Source organism: Mobula birostris, chromosome 13, assembly GCF_030028105.1.
Source record: "Mobula birostris isolate sMobBir1 chromosome 13, sMobBir1.hap1, whole genome shotgun sequence".
NCBI classification, from domain to species: Eukaryota; Metazoa; Chordata; class Chondrichthyes; order Myliobatiformes; family Myliobatidae; genus Mobula; species Mobula birostris.
In genome coordinates this window covers 13908672-13926273 of record NC_092382.1, presented here as the reverse complement: position 1 = coordinate 13926273, position 17602 = coordinate 13908672, and the positions used below count along the sequence as shown (strand labels likewise).

Genomic DNA, 17602 nt, shown 5'->3' with positions numbered 1-17602 from the left:
TGTTGTGTCGACCCTCAAACCCTGCCTCCCATATAGGCCCCCACCTTAAATTCCTCCATATACCTGTCTAGTAGTCTCTTATACTTCACTAGTGTATCTGCCTCCACCACTGATTCAGGCAGTGCATTCCACGTACCAACCACTCTCTGAGCAAAAAACATTCCTCTAATATCCCCCTTGAACTTCCCACCCCTTACCTTAAAGCCATGTCCTCTTGTATTGAGCAGTGGTGCCCTGGGGAAGAGGCGCTGGCTATCCACTCTATCTATTCCTCTTATTATCTTGTACACCTCTATCATGTCTCCTCTCATGCATACTTTCTAAACCAGGCAGCATCCTGGTAAATTTCCTCTGTATGCTTTCCAATGCTTCCACTTCCTTCCTATAGTGAGCTGACCAGAACTGGACACAGTACTCCAAGTATGGCCTAACTAGAGTTTTATAGAGCTGCATAATTACATCACGACTCTTAAACTCTATCCCTCGACTTATGAAAGCTAACACCCCATAAGCTTTCTTAACTACCCTATCCACCTGTGAGGCAACTTTCAGGGATCTGTGGACATGTACCCTGAGATCCCTCTGCTCCTCCACACTACCAAGTATCCTGCCATTTACTTTGTACTCTGCCTTGGAGTTTGTCCTTCCAAAGTGTACCACCTCACACTTCTCCGGGTTGAACTCCATCTGCCACTTCTCAGCCCACTTCTGCATCCTATCAATGTCTGTCTGCAATCTTTGACAATCCTCTACACTATCTACAACACCACCAACCTTTGTGTCGTCTGCAAACTTGCCAACCCACCCTTCTACCCCAAGTTTCCAGAGCAGATCCTTGTGGGACACCACTAGTCACAGTCCTCCAATCTGAATGTACTCCCTCCACCACCACCCTCTGCCTTCTGCAGGCAAGCCAATTCTGAATCCAGCTGGCCAAACTTCCCTGGATCCCATGTGTTCTAACTTTCTGAATAAGCCTACCGTGTGGAACCTTGTCAAATCCATATAGATCACATCCACTGCACTACCCTCATCTATATACCTGGTCGCCTCCTCAAAGAACTCTATCAGGCTTATTAGACACGATCTGCCCTTCACAAAGCCATGCTGACTGTTCCTGATCAGACCATGATTCTCTAAACGCCCAGAGATCCTATCTCTAAGAATCTTTTCCAACAACTTTCCCACCACAGATGTAGGGTTCACTGGTCTATAATTACCCAGATTATCCCTACTACCTTTTTTGAACAAAGGGACGGCATTCGCCTCCCTGCAATCCTCCGGTACCATTCCCGTGGACAACGAGGACATAAAAATCCTAGCCAGAGGCTCAGCAATCTCTTCCCTCGCCTCGTGGAGCAGCCTGGGGAATATTCCATCAGGCCCCGGGGACTTACCTGTCCTAATGTATTTTAACAACTCCAACACCTCCTCTCCCTTAATATCAACATGCTCCAGAACATCAACCTCACTCATATTGTCCTCACCATCATCAAGTTCCCTCTCATTGGTGATTACCGAAGAGAAGTATTCATTGAGGACCTCACTCACTTCCACAGCCTCCAGGCACATCTTCCCACATTTATCTCTAATCAGTCCTACCTTCACTCCAGTCATCCTTTTATTCTTCACATAATTGAAGAACATCTGACATCACACTGACGTACCCACGCACCTGTCGTCACACAAGGGTTCCGTTCACCAGGTTCTGCTGTCACCTGAGCGGTGCCTTACGTCACACTACACTACTCAGCTCGAGCTTGGTCCTTTCAATTACTTGGGGAGCTACCACGTGCCCACTCCCCGCCCTCCACTGACAGCAGAGTATTTTCGGGCTGCGCTATTCTCATCGATGCGATGAGATGTCAATTACTGGTTACACCCAATAGCAAACCTCAATGTCCTGCTTTTTGATTTATTTCCATTATCCTCGCGGGGTGGTGGGAGCAGTTTGAGAAGCGTCGGTTTTGCGGGTCGATGGATGACAGCACGGGCTGGAGGGGCCGAGTGGCCTGCTCCTGTTCCTGTTGTCTGTGTACTTAAACAGAAGGAATAACCAGACCGTTCTTTGGCCTGCAGGATTTCCCAGTGGGTGTTGTAGGGACCGGTGCTTGGAGTCCAGTTGTTCCCAAACTGTGAAAATAAGTTGGCTGAGGGACCAAATTCAACATTTCCAAGTCAGTTATTGACACAAAATGTATATTTATATAATGTAAATTATGTAAAACTTGTATTTCCATATAATTATAATAATTATGTAATTTCTGTTCTGTGTGTTATCTGAATGTACTTGCCTGTGATGCTGCTACAAGACAGTGTTTCTCTGTACCTGTACCTTCCCGTGCTTGTGCACTTGTCAATAAATTTAACAGGACCTGAAAGAAAAGCTCAATGAGATTTGATTAGTGATCATCATCTCGGCACCTCGGTAGGTCGAATATAAAGAGACAGGACACTGTTAAATGCAAAAACCTGAACAGTGTTGATGATCAGAGGGATCTTGGAATCCAAGTTCATCGCTCCCTGAACATGGCTGCACAGATTGATTGGGTAGTTAAGAAGTCAATTGGAATTGCTTGTATTTATTAGTTGAGGCAGAACATTAACAGAGTATAACAACTCAATATGGTTACAGAGAAGGTGCAGTGCAGGTAGACGTATGGTGCAAGGTCACATCGAGTTTCATTGTGAGGTCAGGAGTCCATCTTACTGGGGACAATTCAAGTTTCTTATTAAAACTCAATAGAAGCCGTCTTTCAGACTGGTTGCATGTTTTCTGTTTTTTTTTAAATGTTCTACCCGATGGGAGGGCGAGAAGTGAAAATGTCCAGGGTGTCGGGATTCTTGATTATGTTGCTTTACTGAAGTAGCGGGAAGTACGGACAGAGTCCACGGAGGGGAAGCTCGTCTCTATGAAGTGCTCAGCTACGTTCACAGTTCTCTGCAGTTCCTTGCATTCTTGGGCAAAGCAACAGACGTACGGAGCTGTGTAGTATCCGGATGGGATACTCTCTATGGTGCATTGATGAAGTTTGGTGAGGGGCAAAGGGCATATGCCAAAGTTCTTATTGTTTGTTCCAGCTATGTCGTTTGAGGATCACTTGTAAAGGAGTTTTGTACATGAAATCAGTGCATTGCAGGAGAACCATCTGTGATTATCCTTGATCCATTCTCCCACCTGGTTCATTCTGTGCCGTCTTGTTCAACCTCTGTCCAGCCTGTAACTCACCACCTCAATGATATGTATCAGCAATCTTTCTCTGACTATTTTCTTCATTGTCAAGTATTCTCTTGCCCCTTTTGGCTCACCGAGTTTCCCAGGTATCGTCTTCTTTCGTTAGTATGAACTACCGGAGGTGTAACTGAGGGGCGGTGCACGTGGCAGGGTAAAAACAGCCATCACAATTTAAGTTTCACCGTCACAAAATGGCTGAAATGTTAATATTTGTCATAATGAAAGTCACATCATATTACGTTGATTTTTTTTTCCCCTTTTTCATTTATTTTTGGTGAGCCAGTTCCTCTGTTTCCAGGGTAACGGCCCGCCAGAGCTGCAAGGAGTGTGACACATTTTTATCGCTCTGTGGTCACTGCCTCTCAGCGCAGAGACAGTGACCTCCGGAGCAAATGTAAAAGAATGATAGTGGGAGGATAGGATGCTGTGAGATTTGACTGTATGGGATGTATTACACCAGGGTCGGAGTAAACTGAGAAATAACAAATCTGTTGAAAACTCTGAGCTGTCCCAGATATTTTGCAATCAGTTAATATTTGTGCAGTGAGATAGAAATAATAAGCTACTTTTGCACGATATTTAAAGTAAGAAGGAGAAACCACTTGAAACGCACAGCTGACCGGCAGCATCTTGAACAGTCCTAGTTTTTAAACTGGGTCTTCCACCATTACTCCTTTCACGGATGTCGCCTGATGGACCGAGTTCGCAGAATTTTCTATTTTATAATTCTATATTTTGGTCCTGCTACTGTGGGAAACTTGGCAGCCAATTGTGCTGGGCAAGATCCCACACAGCAATGACACAGTGATCGAAGGTTCTCGGTTTAGCTGCTGAAGTCAAGCTGAAGTGTATCCGCATCCTTTCACAATCCACAGACGGTGAACCAGCTTGAGCCCCGGTCAAGGAAGAAGATCATTTAGTTCCGGTTCCACCTTAATTTGTGAATTGGAAATCGCAGGAACTCCGCGGCAATTCACCGCACCAAAGCGTCTGTATATGGGTGGTAATATCGGGCGGGTGACTCTGAAGGCATGGAACTGGCAGTATACAGGCTTCAGTCCAGGTAGGTAATTCTACAGACACGAGAATATCTGCAGATGCTGGAAATACAAAGCAACACACGCAAGATGCCAGGGATCTCAGCAGGCCAGGCAGCATCTATAACAAGCAGAAAACAGTCAGCTTTTCGGGCTGTAATCCTTCATCAATATAGATGAAGGATCTCAGCCGGAATAGTCAATTGGTAATTCTACAGCTGGAGTTGGAATTTCCACAGTCTGCATTGAAGCTAAAGTCTCGGGTGGTGAATGTACACGGCACGGTTTGCAAGTCCGATACTAAATCTGGTATCTAAATCTGGAATCTGGTTGATATTGCAACAGGTTGCAATGAATTCCAAAGAGATGTTGGGTCATTAAGGGAGATGGGAAGAGGAATAGCAAATAGTTTTGAAATTATACCAATGAGAGGTGGTGCATTTTAGACCGTCAGTCCATGGTGGGACTGGTATAGTGAATGAGAGGGCACAGAGTGTTGTGGAACAGCCGCACCGGTAACGTGGGTGTACAAGTGTACACTTCTTTTAAAGTGGACGTGCAAGTGTAGAGAATGGAAAAGAAGGATTTAATCATGCCGGCCTCCATCATTTAGGGCATCGAGATTTGTATTACGGACATCATTTTGTAGTTATATGAATTGTTGGTGACTTACACAAAGGATTATGAACAGTTTCGCTTACCCTATTGTAGGAAAAATATTATCAGGCTGGAGAGGGTACAGACGAAATTGATGATGGTGCTCCCTGGACTAGAGGGCTGAGTTATAGGGAGAGATTGGCCAAGCTGGATCTTTATTCCGCAGGAGAATGAGGGTGACATTGTAGGAATTATAAAATCAAGAGGGCGTATAGATTATATGTTTGGTCGTGGTATTTTCCCCAGGTTCAACATTCAGAATTGTTTAATGTCATACCAGTACATGTGGAAAGGAGATCGAAATAATTATTACTCTGGATCCAAAGCAGTACAGAAAATAATGTAATAAGATAAAGAATACAACGATAAAACAAACAGAGCACTGATGATAGTTTGTAATCATTGACTGTATGTCCATAAAATGACTTTAGACACCGAGTGCTGGACGTCAGGTGACTGACAGGAAATGTTAAACAAGTTGTGAATAGGCTATGGAGGGATGGGTTATTGGGTGGAGGTATTGATAAGGTTGGGAATATATTTTGAGGCTGGTTGTCCTGGCGTGGACATTATGTAGCCTCCTCTCTGGTGGGATTGGGCCAATCACTCCACGAGCAGAGCATGTCGGATCCTTCATGATGTTACTGGCACTTTCCTGGTATATTTCTTTATCTCTGTCGATGGCAGGTAGGCTGGTAACAGTGATGCTACGGCATCCGTCATAGAGCGATTCGTTCAGTAAACATATTAGTGAGGGTCCCGTGAGCAGCGACTGGAGTTTTTGATGTCTCCCATCATCAGCTATTCAACGCACTTCGTGCTGATTTGCATCAGTTGCACTGCACGGGGGTGGTTTGATTCTGAAGGTGGAGACTTCTTTGGTACAGGGATGCTGGTCGCTGATTGGAAGTTAGTGGGGACAGCAGCCTGGATGAATGAAGTGTTGAAGATGTCAGTGAAAACATCAGTGAGCAGACGTGTACCATCTGCGAGCTCAGCCTGGATGCTTTTCTGGCCCTGAATCTCTGCAGAGTCCTTCTTACATCTGCTGATACACGCAGTGGCTGCTCACCTGCGAGGCGCGTAGCATTCATGGCTGGCTTGCGTTGCATGCCTCGAAGCAGTGTTTAGAGTGCCAGGGAGGGAGGGTCGCTGGTATAGTCAAGGGTACTTTGTCCCTAAGTAGTCTGTAAACCCTTGATGCCCAGCCGCACACACATCAGTGTTGGGAAATCCGAAGCCGATGGGCACAGATACAACGGAGCAGAGAGATCAGAGACACCGGAGAGGTAATCTCAATACATTTTCTATGTTTCTATAGGGTTCTGAGTTGGATGATCAGCCATGATCATAATAAATGGCGGTGCAGGCTCGAAGGGCCGAATGGCCTACTCCTGACCTATTTTCTATGTTTCTACACAGAGCTAGTGAGTACCTGGAATGATCTCTTCAGCGTTTGCATCGTTGGTTATCTACCTTGGGTTCAGTACTCTCACAGTGTCTGAAAATTCCCACTCACTGAGCAGCTGGAATTTAAATAAAACACTCCAGATGCTGGAGGCCTGAATCAAATCAGAAATTGTTCAAAGCCATTCTGACACAGACCTGAACAATTATCTCTGTTCCTCTCTCCACAGACGTTCTTTGTCTGTTGAGTGTTTATTTCGCTGGTAGATTCTTAGTACATTGATTTTTTTTTTGGGAAACGGAGTTGTGTGGAACTGGGAAACTGGGTTGAAAACTATCAGATGGAATTTAATGCAGATAAGTGTGGGGTATTGCACTTTGGCAGGACAAACCAGGTTATGACTTAAACAGTGACTGGTAAGAGTCTGTGGTGGGTGACAGAACAAATTAAAATTAAATACAGGTCCTGAATTCCTCGAAAGCGGTATCGGAGTTGCATGCGGTCATAAAGAGAGCTTTGGGCATCCTGGCCTTAATAAATCAGGGTATTGCGAAGAGCAATTGGGATCTTAATGGGAAAGTTGTCAAAAACACAGTGAATTAAAATTTGCAGAATTGTGTGCGGTTCTGGTCAGCTACTCAGGGGAAGGTACCAATAAGCGTGAAAGAGTGCAGGGGAAAACACACAGATGTTACTGGTAGTTCAGGAAATGAGTTACAGGGAGAGGTTGAACAGGTTAGAACTTGATTCCCTGGAGCACTGGAGAAGGAGGGGAGATCCTAATAGGGGTTCCCAACCTTTTTAATGCCATGTACCCCTATCATTAACTGGGGGGACGGAGGGTCTATGGACCTCAGGTTGAGAACCCCTGCCAGAGGTATGAGAAAACTACGATGGTATAAATAATGTGAATGTATGTAGCCGTTTGCTCCTCAGGTCTGGCGAAGTCATGGATTTAGGGTAAAAAGTGAAATATTTAAGGGTGGTCGGAGAGGGAACTACTTCACTCAGATGGTGTGTTAATGCAGAACCAGCTTCCAGCAGAAGTGACAGATCAAGCTTCAGTTATAGTATTTCAGAGATGCTTGTGTCACGAACCCCGTGACGAGAATAAAGAACCAGCAGAAATAGAAAACACTTTGGACTCCGGTATTGCTATTAACTAATGATATTTATTAGTAACTACGCAATACAGTGATATAAATGCAGATAAATCAAACAGGTTAGCAATGATGATATATAAGTAAGTGTGGAATATATATGAAAAACCAAGCTTTTTCAAGTCTAGGGTAAAGTTCAATTCAGTTCATGGTATTGAGTTGAGTAGTGATGGAGGGGGGGGGGAGATTTGAGTCTTCAGGTGAGCTGTGCCGTCGATCTTCCCGTTGTCCTCCGAAATTCTTTAAAAGGTCACCGACCGTGACCACAAAAAAGGGGACCGGTTTTCTGTGGTGGAGTCATCAACCCAGGCAAGGGTTAGACACATGGACAACTCCCCACCGGTCACTGCCTTTTCACACTGCGAGAGCGACTGGTCGATCCTCCAAAAACCCACTTTTTCTGTGGACACAACAGAGCTCGTTCAGTGTCCACAAACAAGTAACTGAGGACTATCATCTGACCTCCTATTTTATCTTCCCGTGCTGAGCACCAACTGTCTCTCACATAACTCCGCCCTCCTCTCTCTGTGTAAGAAATGCCAGCAGGCAAATGTCCTTGAAGAAATTATAAACAACCTGCGAGCAGTCGTCCTCCCTCTCTCTCTCTCTCACTCTCACTCTCTCTCAATCTCTCTCTCTCTCTCTCTCTCTCTTCAAAAGCACATTTCATAGTGGTAATTCAGGACCCTGTCACACTTGGATGGGCACATGTATGAGAGAGGTCTGGGTGCAGGTGGATGGGACCACACCGAACATGGAACTGGATGGGCTAACAGTCCTTCGTCTGTGCTGTAAGGGCTCTATGAATCTAATTTCATCGTTCTATACATAATCGACATTTGCTGCAGACAGGTCGTAACAACAATGTGTTTTTATTTTGGACCTGCGTCTGTACCGCTGATAGTGATAGTTCTGCAGAGGTGAAACTACCAGAAGATTTACTTAATGAACCTCGAGACTGCGTAGCCACAACCTCCGGAATTTTCGAATCACCATTACAAAAGGGCAGAATTTCCTGTGTTCATCTCATAATGAAACTCAGAACATGCCACATTGTGTTTGTTATTTCCTTTCTCGGTTATTTTTGGTGAGTCACTTCCTCCGTTGCCAGGGTAACTGCCCACCAGAGCTGCAAGGAGGGTTGAACATGTTTATCGCTCTCTGGTCACCGCCGCTCGGCAGAGGGACAGTAGCTTCAGGAGCCGATGTGGAGGGGATGATGCTTTGAGCATTTACTGGACAGAATGCATGATCTCTGTTTTGGGATGAAGAGGTAAGTAATGAATGTAGGGCGTGCATTTATGCAAATCTGTTCTGGGTGTCAAACATCATGCAAACAGTCAATATTTCTGCATCAAATAAGAAGAAATGTTGTTGTACTGAGTTTCCTTGGCTAAATTATTAATTTTATATGACAATCATTTCGTTCCTGTTACACTACATGAAATGTGCCGGCCAATTGACCTGGGCTCCTAAATTCTTCGATTAAAACCAACTCTTTCAAGTTGTCAAAATCATCATTCACGTTCCTAGACGTGCACCATCGCTCGAAACATACAGACTTTTCATAAGCAAATTACACATAAGTCTGGTTCACAGATTTCTTCAAACTTCCAATCCTTTGCCTATAGGCTACTGGGACCAATTCATAGGCTTTAAGCACAGCCTGTTTTACAATGTCATAATCAGCTACATTTTCAACTGACGGGGCCGAATAAGTCTGCTGAGCCTTACCCTTAACTACACTTTGTAACAAGAGAGACCAGCTTTCTTCTGGCCACCCTCGGCTCTGAGCCACTTTCTCAAAATGCTGCAAGTATTTATCAACCTCAGCTTCATTAGATGGAGGGACCAATTTAACTTCCCGACTGGCCACAAACTTCTCTCCAGAGTCAACCATTAGACCCCTCTGCTCTAGCTTGTCTAACTTCTCTAACTCGAACTCCCTTTGTTTTTCTCCTTCTTCAGCTGCAAACCGTCTCTGTTTGTCTGCTTCCTCAGCCTCGAGTAGTTTTTTGTCGTAACTCAATCTCGAGCTGTTTTCCTTTTAACTCAGCCTCGAGCTGTTTTTTTCTTAAGTCAGCATCGAGCTGTTGCTGTCTTCGTTTTTCCTCAGCCTCCATCTTTTCTTTTTCCAATTTATACTTAAGCTCAAGATCACTGGGTTTACCTTCAGGAAACATTTCTGATCCTCGGCCTTAAACACCTCCTTAGCTATATAGTGCTCAGCTATTTTCCTCTGAATCCCTGGCTTTCTCAGAGACCGTTTTATCGAAACGAATCCCAGATCTTTAGCTATGTCCACCAACTCATCCTTTTTGGCTTTCACTAATGCCTCAGGGGTTGGCGCTTCCAGAAATGCCTCAATATCCGTTGCTGCTGATTTCCACACACAAGTCACAAAAAGGGATTTTCCCAATCAGATCGATAATTAATCAATTAATAAGCTCCGAATTTGTTCATTTCGCCCACGAGCCCCTAATTTGCTACGAACTGTAAAGTATTATGAATAAACCAACAGCAAGAAATTTCACACTGAGTCGGGTTTTAATGTTAAAACCACTATCTTTATTAGTATCTACTTATAATATCGTAACTTAACCAAGATAAGCAAATGTTAACAGTGTCATGTGTATGTATGTGTGTACAAATATAACTCCCAAACTATGTTGAGCTTTGGGAATCAAGGCGTAAAGTCTTGAGATGGTAAAGTAGGAAAGTTCAGTCATCCACGGAATAATTGACAGGGAAGAGATATTTGTAATCCAGGGTGAAACGTAGAGAAAAGTCGGTTACGTCAAATTCCACAGGTAAACGAAAGTATCGTCGTCAAAGATCTTGCCCGTCATGTTGTTCCAAATCCACACGAGTTATCACCGAAAGTGACCTGTCACAGGGATATCGTCTTCGAGTGACTGCCACACAACAGACCCAGGCAAGGGTTAACATATAAGTGGTCTCCACAGGATATCCCGAAAAGTCCACTCCTTTAGATTATACGACGTGACAGACACACATTCTTTATGCACTCCGTGCCGATGTTTAACCCACCCTTGTGGGCGTAAGAGAGTTCCAAGCTCCATCTCTGACAAGCTGAAGCTACTAGTCTCTCTCTCTAACCCAAACCCTCTCTCTCTCTCTCTCTCTCTCTCTCTCTATCGACGACTGCTGCGACTGCTGAAAAAAAAGTCTCTCTCTCCCTGTGGTTAAGCTCACAGTCAGCAATGTAAACCCGTGACTGACGTCATAGAAAAAGGGTTGAGCAGGATAATAACAACGAATGGGATAATAGTTGAAAAGACAGAACGAAGGACATCCAGTACAGTGACACCTGAAATTGCCAACTCAGCATGCAAGACCACCCCATGTTAGAAGAAGAATATATATCTTGGACCAAGAAGAACCAGAAAATGTTCTTTAAACGACTCAGTGAAGCCACAAAAATCAGAACCACAGCCGCCGTCCTCCCAGTTCAATACGAAGCGTTTAGATCCTGGAAGCAAATGGCCACAAATCGATCAGAGGTGAAAGCGACGGTGAACCAAACATAGCAATCTGTTGCAGCTTCCAATAAGAAGACGTGGGTTCTACACACGCGGACGTAAAACAGGAAGGAAGAGCCATTGGGAAAAGCCTTCAGAACTTTCATCAAGATAACGTCGAAGCAAACGACCGCTCGGTCTGACACTGATATGGCCGACAGGTAGGGGGTGACAGTTTTAGAGATTGCAGTCTTTCCCCGCGATAGTATGACAATCGTCAACACGTTCACTGTGAAAATCGGAAGCAGAGAAATTATACATCAAACTGAGGACACGTATGTGCCAATGCCTGTTCTATCGCCCCAATATATCATCCTCTGTCATCATCTTTGGCAGCGTTGTCTCCGCACCTACCTCTCCTTGTGTGGAAAACCTATAACCACTCACCCGCTGTATTTCCCCCCTCGTATTTGTCATTTTCATCCCAGAAAAGAAGACTCCAGCAGTTGGGTCTATCCATGCATCTTACCATCGTGCATAACTCTATCAGGTCATCTCTCATCCTCCAAAGGGATGAGCCCAGGCTCACTCCAGAGCTTTCCAACCGAGAACAAATCGCAGCACAACGCGTCTACCCCGATCAACATCTAAGTAGGTACAGAGGAGATGTCAGGGGTAAGTCTTTTACTCAGAGAATGGTGAATGCGTGGAATGGGCTGCCGACAATGGTAGTGGAGGTGGATACGATAGGATCTTTTAAGAGACTCCTGGATAGGTACATGCAGCTTAGAAAAAGAGAGCTATGGGTGACCCTAGTAATTTCTAAAGTACGTCCATGTTCGGCGCAAAATTGTGGGCCGAAGTGCCTGTATTGTGCTGTAGTTTTTCTTTATTTTGTTTCTATCTGTATTTTTTTCGCCATTGTGTTATTGAATAATCAATTTTAAAAGTTTAAACTTCGTTCAAATGCCCATACAGTGTCTGTGAAAAATATTTGCCCCCCCCAGATGTTTTCATTTTTATTGTTGTACAGCGCTGTGTCACAGTGGATTTAATTTGGATTTTTTAACACTGATGAACAGAAAAAGTCTCCTCATGTCAAAGTGAAAACAGATCTCTACAACGTGGTCTAAATTGATTACAAATATAAAACACAAAATAATTGTTTGAGTAAGTATTCACTCCCATTAAAATGGCACACCAAATCATCACTGGTGCTGCCAACTGGTTTCAGAGGACCATTAATTAGTTAATTGGAGATAACCTGTGTGCAATCAACGTGTTTCAGTCGATTGTAGTAAAAATACACCCGTATCTGGAAAATCCAACTGTTGGTGAGTCAGTATCCGAGCAAAAACTACATCATGAGGACAAAAGAACACACCAAGCATCTCCGCGAACAAGTTATTGAAAAGTAAAAGTCAGGTGTGGATATAAGAAAATTTCAAAGTCGCTGGATATCCCTGAAGAGTACAGTTAAATCAATCATCAAGAAACGGAAATGACCTGGCACAGTTGTAAATCTGCCTTCAGCAGGCATTCCGCAAAAGCTCAGTGATTGTGTAAGAAGGGAACTAGTGAAGGGAGACCACAAGAGACCTACGGCAACTCTGGAGGAGATACAAGATTTAGTGGCTGAGACGGGAGAGATTGCGCATAAAACAACTGTTGTTGCGTGTTTTACAAGTCGCAGCGTTATGGGAGAGCGGCAAAGAGAAAGACACTGCTGAAAAGCAAATTCACCTGGAATCTCGGCCACAGTTGCCACAAGGTATGTAGGAGACTCAAAAGACTGGGATGAAGGAGACTCGGGTATGGAGGGAGAAGCTGAGGGGGAAGAGGTGTACGATGGAGACGGCTGTGCGCAAACGATAAGAGAAAGTCTGGGAGAAGCGACATTGGTGCTGAGGGAGACTGGGGAACGACAGCCTGACTGGGGTAGGAGAAAGGAGTGTGGGAAGGAGAGATTCGGGTGAAGGGTTGGTTATAGTCCCAGAAGAGTGAGAGGGAGACAGGATGAGAGAGACTGGAAGATAGAAAGACAGGAGGAGCGAGAGACGGGGAAAAGTACCGGGTAGATAGAGTGAGAGAGAAGGGAGAGGGAGAGGGAGAGGGGGGAGACACTAGTTAGAAAGCGACTGTGGGATAGAAAAAAGCCTGGGAGTGAGGAACTGGAGGGGAGAGAGGAGAAGAGAGACAGGAGAGACGGACCTTGTGTAGGAAGAGAGGCCGCGATGATGAGAGTGATTTCGGATGGGTAGAGAGATCAGAGCTGGGGGAGGGCCTATGATAGGACTGAGGTGAGACCGCTGGGTGCACGAGATAGACTGGAACTATATAGAGGCGGCGAAAGAGAGAGAGAGAGGGAGAGAGAGAGAGAGATGGAAAATTGACACTGTGAAGAGGAACAAGGCATCTTATGCACGAATGGATGGTGGAGAAAGAGCCTGGGGGAGAGGGAGACAGGGGTTAACGGAAAGACAGTGGGGCGAGAAACAGACCGGGGTTGGGCAGAGAAAGGTTGCGTGGGAGGGGTGTCTGAGATGAGGGGGTGAGGGAAGTGTGAGTCAAAATCAAGAACAATGTACCGTTAGGAGCTAGAGGGGTTTCCGTCACGCATCGCATTATGGGATTGCAATGCCACCATTATAACGTGCTGCCGAAACATCCAATCCTTCCCGTCTCGGTGACGCCTTCCCTGTTCAACACTTCTTCCAACCCGCATTCGCTATCTCTCTCGCTCCAAACATTCTTCACCACCGTCACCCTCCCTCTCTCTCTGACCTCCCACCTCCTGCCCTGTGGATGAAAGTTTCCAATGTAAAGTTGACAGGATTGTATGTTGCTTTAGCTTTGTGACATTGCGGATTTCTATGTTTTCCAGGATAATATCGTGCTTGTCGCTACTACTCCTCAGAACGATAATACGGCGGCACAAATGAGGTGGGTGTAAACTGATGAGCGACAAATAAAAAAAAACAACATTATGAACTAATTTCTTTGCTCTGCTAAGTTTTCACACACTTTTCTACTACTAGGTATAAAGCCCAAACATCCAACCCTCCCTGTCTCGGTGACTCCTTCGCTTGACACCACTCCTTCCGACCCACATCCACCATCTCCCTCGCTCCAACATTCTTCACCTCCATCACCCTCCTCTCTCCCACTCTCTCTCTCTCTCTGACCTCCCACCTCGCGCCCTGTGGATGAAGTTTCCGAATATAAAGTTCACAGGACTGTATGTTGCTTTAGGTTTGTGACATTGCGGACTTCTGCGTTTTCCATTGAAGAATACCGTGCTCGGCAGTACTGCTCCTCAGAACGATAGCAGAGCTGCACAAATGAGATGAGCGGATAATCGGATGTGCCACAAATCCTGAAAACATTCATTCCATTCGTCTGCTAAGGTCTCGCATGCTTTCCTGCTACTAGATATAAAGTCAAGCTTTTTACTTGTACCTCAGAGTTCCACACATCTGGACTGTCCATGATATCATGCTAAATAAAAGAGGTGAGTTGTGTTATCCATTTGAGAACTAGTTTATTCGGCACTGCTTTGTACCCGAACGGCCTGCACTCTTTTTACTCTCTCACCCCCTCTAACCTTCTGTCTCTCTGTCCCCGCTCCCCACCCTCCCCCTCTCACCCACACTCCCCTCTTACCCGCTTCTCCTCACTTCTCTCCTCCCCTCCCTCACCTCTGCCCGCTCTCCCCTTGCGCTCCTCTCAACACCCCCCCACCCCTCTCCACTCCCCTCTCCCTCCGCTCTGTCTGTCTCTCTGTCCCGCAGTTCGGACAGATGGCCTCGGAGGTCTCCAGCGCACTGCTCGGCCTCCTCATCCTGTTCACCGCCCGCTGGCGGCTGGGCTACGCCATGCTGGTGGGCGCCCTCTGGTGGACCGGAGTCATCGTGAGTGGGGGCTCCCCCCACCCCCTCGGGCAGAGGCGGGTCTGCGAGGAGGAGGGGGGCGGAGGGGGGAGGTGGAGAGGCTGAGGGAAAGGGTAGGGAGAGGCGGCGAGGAGGGCAGGAGTCACAACGCGCCGGAGGAACTCAGCAGGTCGGGCAGCATCCGTGGGAAAAGGTCGGTTTGACGTTTCGGGCCGGAACCCAGGAGGGGCAGGAGGCGGCGAGGAGGACAGGTAGGGAGGGAGTCGGAGTTGTGAGTCTGACCCCTGTTTATTCAGTCCACAGTGGCCGGGATGTTGATCATGGCCGTTCGCCAGTCGCCGAACAAATCCACGGTGGGTTTACCGTTCACGGTCTCCGGGTCCCCCGCACACCGGGAGCTTTACCGCACACGGTTCCCTTTCGTGTTTGTTCTCTCTCTCCCTCCCTCCCCCTCTCTCCTTCCCCCTTTCTTTATCCCCCATCGCCGTGTCTCTCACCCGCCATCTCTCACATTTCTGTTCCTGCTCTTCCCCCCTCTCTCTCCGACTATTCCCTCTCTCTCTTTCCCCTCCCTTTTCCGTGATCTCCATCTCTCCCCCTTTTTCTTCATCCCTCCTCTACACCCTCTGCCTCTGCCTCTGTCTGCTCCCGTCTTTTCTGTCTTGGCCCTCTCACCCGCCCCCTCTCTCTCTCCCCCCCCTCTGGGTCTCCTCGTCTCCCCTCCATTTTCACTTCCCCTGTCTCTCCCCTCTCTTTCCCACTTCTCTTTCTATTCCTGTAACGACCAACCCGCATCTCCCTTTCCACTCTCTCTCCCCCTCCTCACTCGCTGCCATCCTTTTCAACTTTTCCCCCTTCGTCCTCGTCCCCGTCACTCGCCCCCTCCCTTTCCAGTTCTCTCTCCACCCGTCTCTCCTCCGCCCTTTCCGTCTCCATCTCCTTTCCTTTGTTTCCCCCTCCCTCTCTTTATTGCAAAGGCGTGCTTGGTAATTTGAGGTCTTCAAAGCAAAGTTCTCAAAATACAAAACGGGTATGTGCTTGTCAGAATAAAAGGTAAAGATAGAAACTGTAGGGAACCTTGGTTTTCAAGAGATATTGAGAACCTGGTGAAGCACAAAATGGAGTTGCAGAACAGGGATAGGCAGGTAGGTTCTTATGGAGTATAAGAAATGCAAGATAACACAGAAGAAATAAATCAGGATGGCTAAAAGAAAGCATGAGATTCCCCTCGCAAAAAGATAAAGGATAATCCTCGGGGATTCTGGAGATAGATGAAAAACAAAAGGATTGCAAGGCACAAAATTGGTCCTCTGGAAGACCGGAATGGCAATCCATGTCTGGAACCAAAGCAGATGGGGGAGATCTCAAATATTTTTTTTCCAATTCATTTACTCTGGAGATGGACACAGGGTCAATGAGAGTGTGGAAAAGCAGCATTAAAATCATGGACCCTGTATAGATTAAAGAAGAGGAGATGTTTGCTATCCTGAGGCAGATTAGGGTGGATAAATCTCCAGGGCATGACAAGGTGCTCCCTCAGACCCTACTGGAGTCAAGTGCAGAAATTGTCAGGGCCCTAGCAGAGATAACTAAATCATCCTTAGTGACAGGGGAGTTATCAGATGATTGTGAGATAGCCAAAGTTATTTCGCTGTTCAATATAGAACATGGAAATCTACAGCATATTCCAGGCCATTCAGCCCACAATGTTGTGCCAACCATGAAACTTACACTGGAAACTGCCTAGAATTTCCCTAGCACATAGACCTCTATTTTTCTAAGTTCCATGTACCTATCTAAGAGGCTGTTAAAAGACCCTCTTGTATCTGCCTCAACCACCTCTGCTGGCAGTGCATTCCACACAACCACCACTCTCTGTGTAAAAAAAACTTACCACTGACATCCCCTCGGTACATATTTCCAAGCACCTTAAAACTATGCCCCTCGTGTTAGCCATTTCAGCCCTGGAAAAAACCTCTGGCTATCCACACGATTAATGCCCCTCATCATCTTATACATCTAAAAAAGGCTCCAAGCATAAACAAGGAAATTATACATTGCTTTGAGGATTTGTTGGAAGTATACAGAAGTAGGAAGGTATAGGTAGGGTAAATGCAAGCAGTTTTTTTTCAACTGATGTTGGGTGGGATGACAACCAGAGGTCATGGGTAAGTGACTTCCCCATTTATACAATACAATACAGGCCCTTCAGCCCATAATGCTGTGCCGAACATTACTTACTTTAGAAATTCCCTAGAGTTCCCCATAGCCCTCTATTTTTCTATGCACCATGTACCTATCCAGGAGCCTCTTAAGACCCTATTGTATCCAGCATCATCACAGTGGCCGGCAGCCCATTCCACGCACTCACCACTCTGTGTAAAAAACTTACCGCTTGTGGTGATATCACGTGTCAGGACGTGACTGGACAGAGTTCCTAGCTTGCACAGAAATGAAGAATGATCGAGAAGCATGGCAGTGTAAAACATGTTTTTTTTTTGCTGTTGAATAAAAGTTCAATTCTGCAGAATATGGTTTGTGATTAGTAACCCACGGTACGTATAAAGAACACAACATCCTGAGATCTCCTTCGTACCTGCTTCTGAGCACCTTAAAACTGTGCCCTCTCTGCAGATTTTCTCTTGTTTGTGACTGGAGGCAGAACAAAGGTGATTTTCACAACAGCTGATGTAAAAGATTTTGTTCCCTTTCTCCGAGTTCCCGATCCTTGCA

The 17602-nt window shown here is 45.9% G+C and overlaps 1 long non-coding RNA gene across 2 annotated transcripts; it reads left to right on the top strand.

Moving 5' to 3' along the window:
* Window positions 1-8669: 8669 nt before the first annotated feature.
* On the top strand, window positions 8670-15222 carry LOC140207478 (uncharacterized). Of its 2 annotated transcripts, none has more exons than XR_011888568.1 (5): window positions 8670-8770; window positions 13864-13922; window positions 14232-14490; window positions 14771-14890; window positions 15166-15222. It is a non-coding gene; the product is annotated as an uncharacterized lncRNA (long non-coding RNA). The 2 variants fall into 2 exon arrangements; XR_011888569.1 differs by lacking the exon at window positions 8670-8770 and adding an exon at window positions 12638-12750.
* Window positions 15223-17602: the final 2380 nt, after the last annotated feature.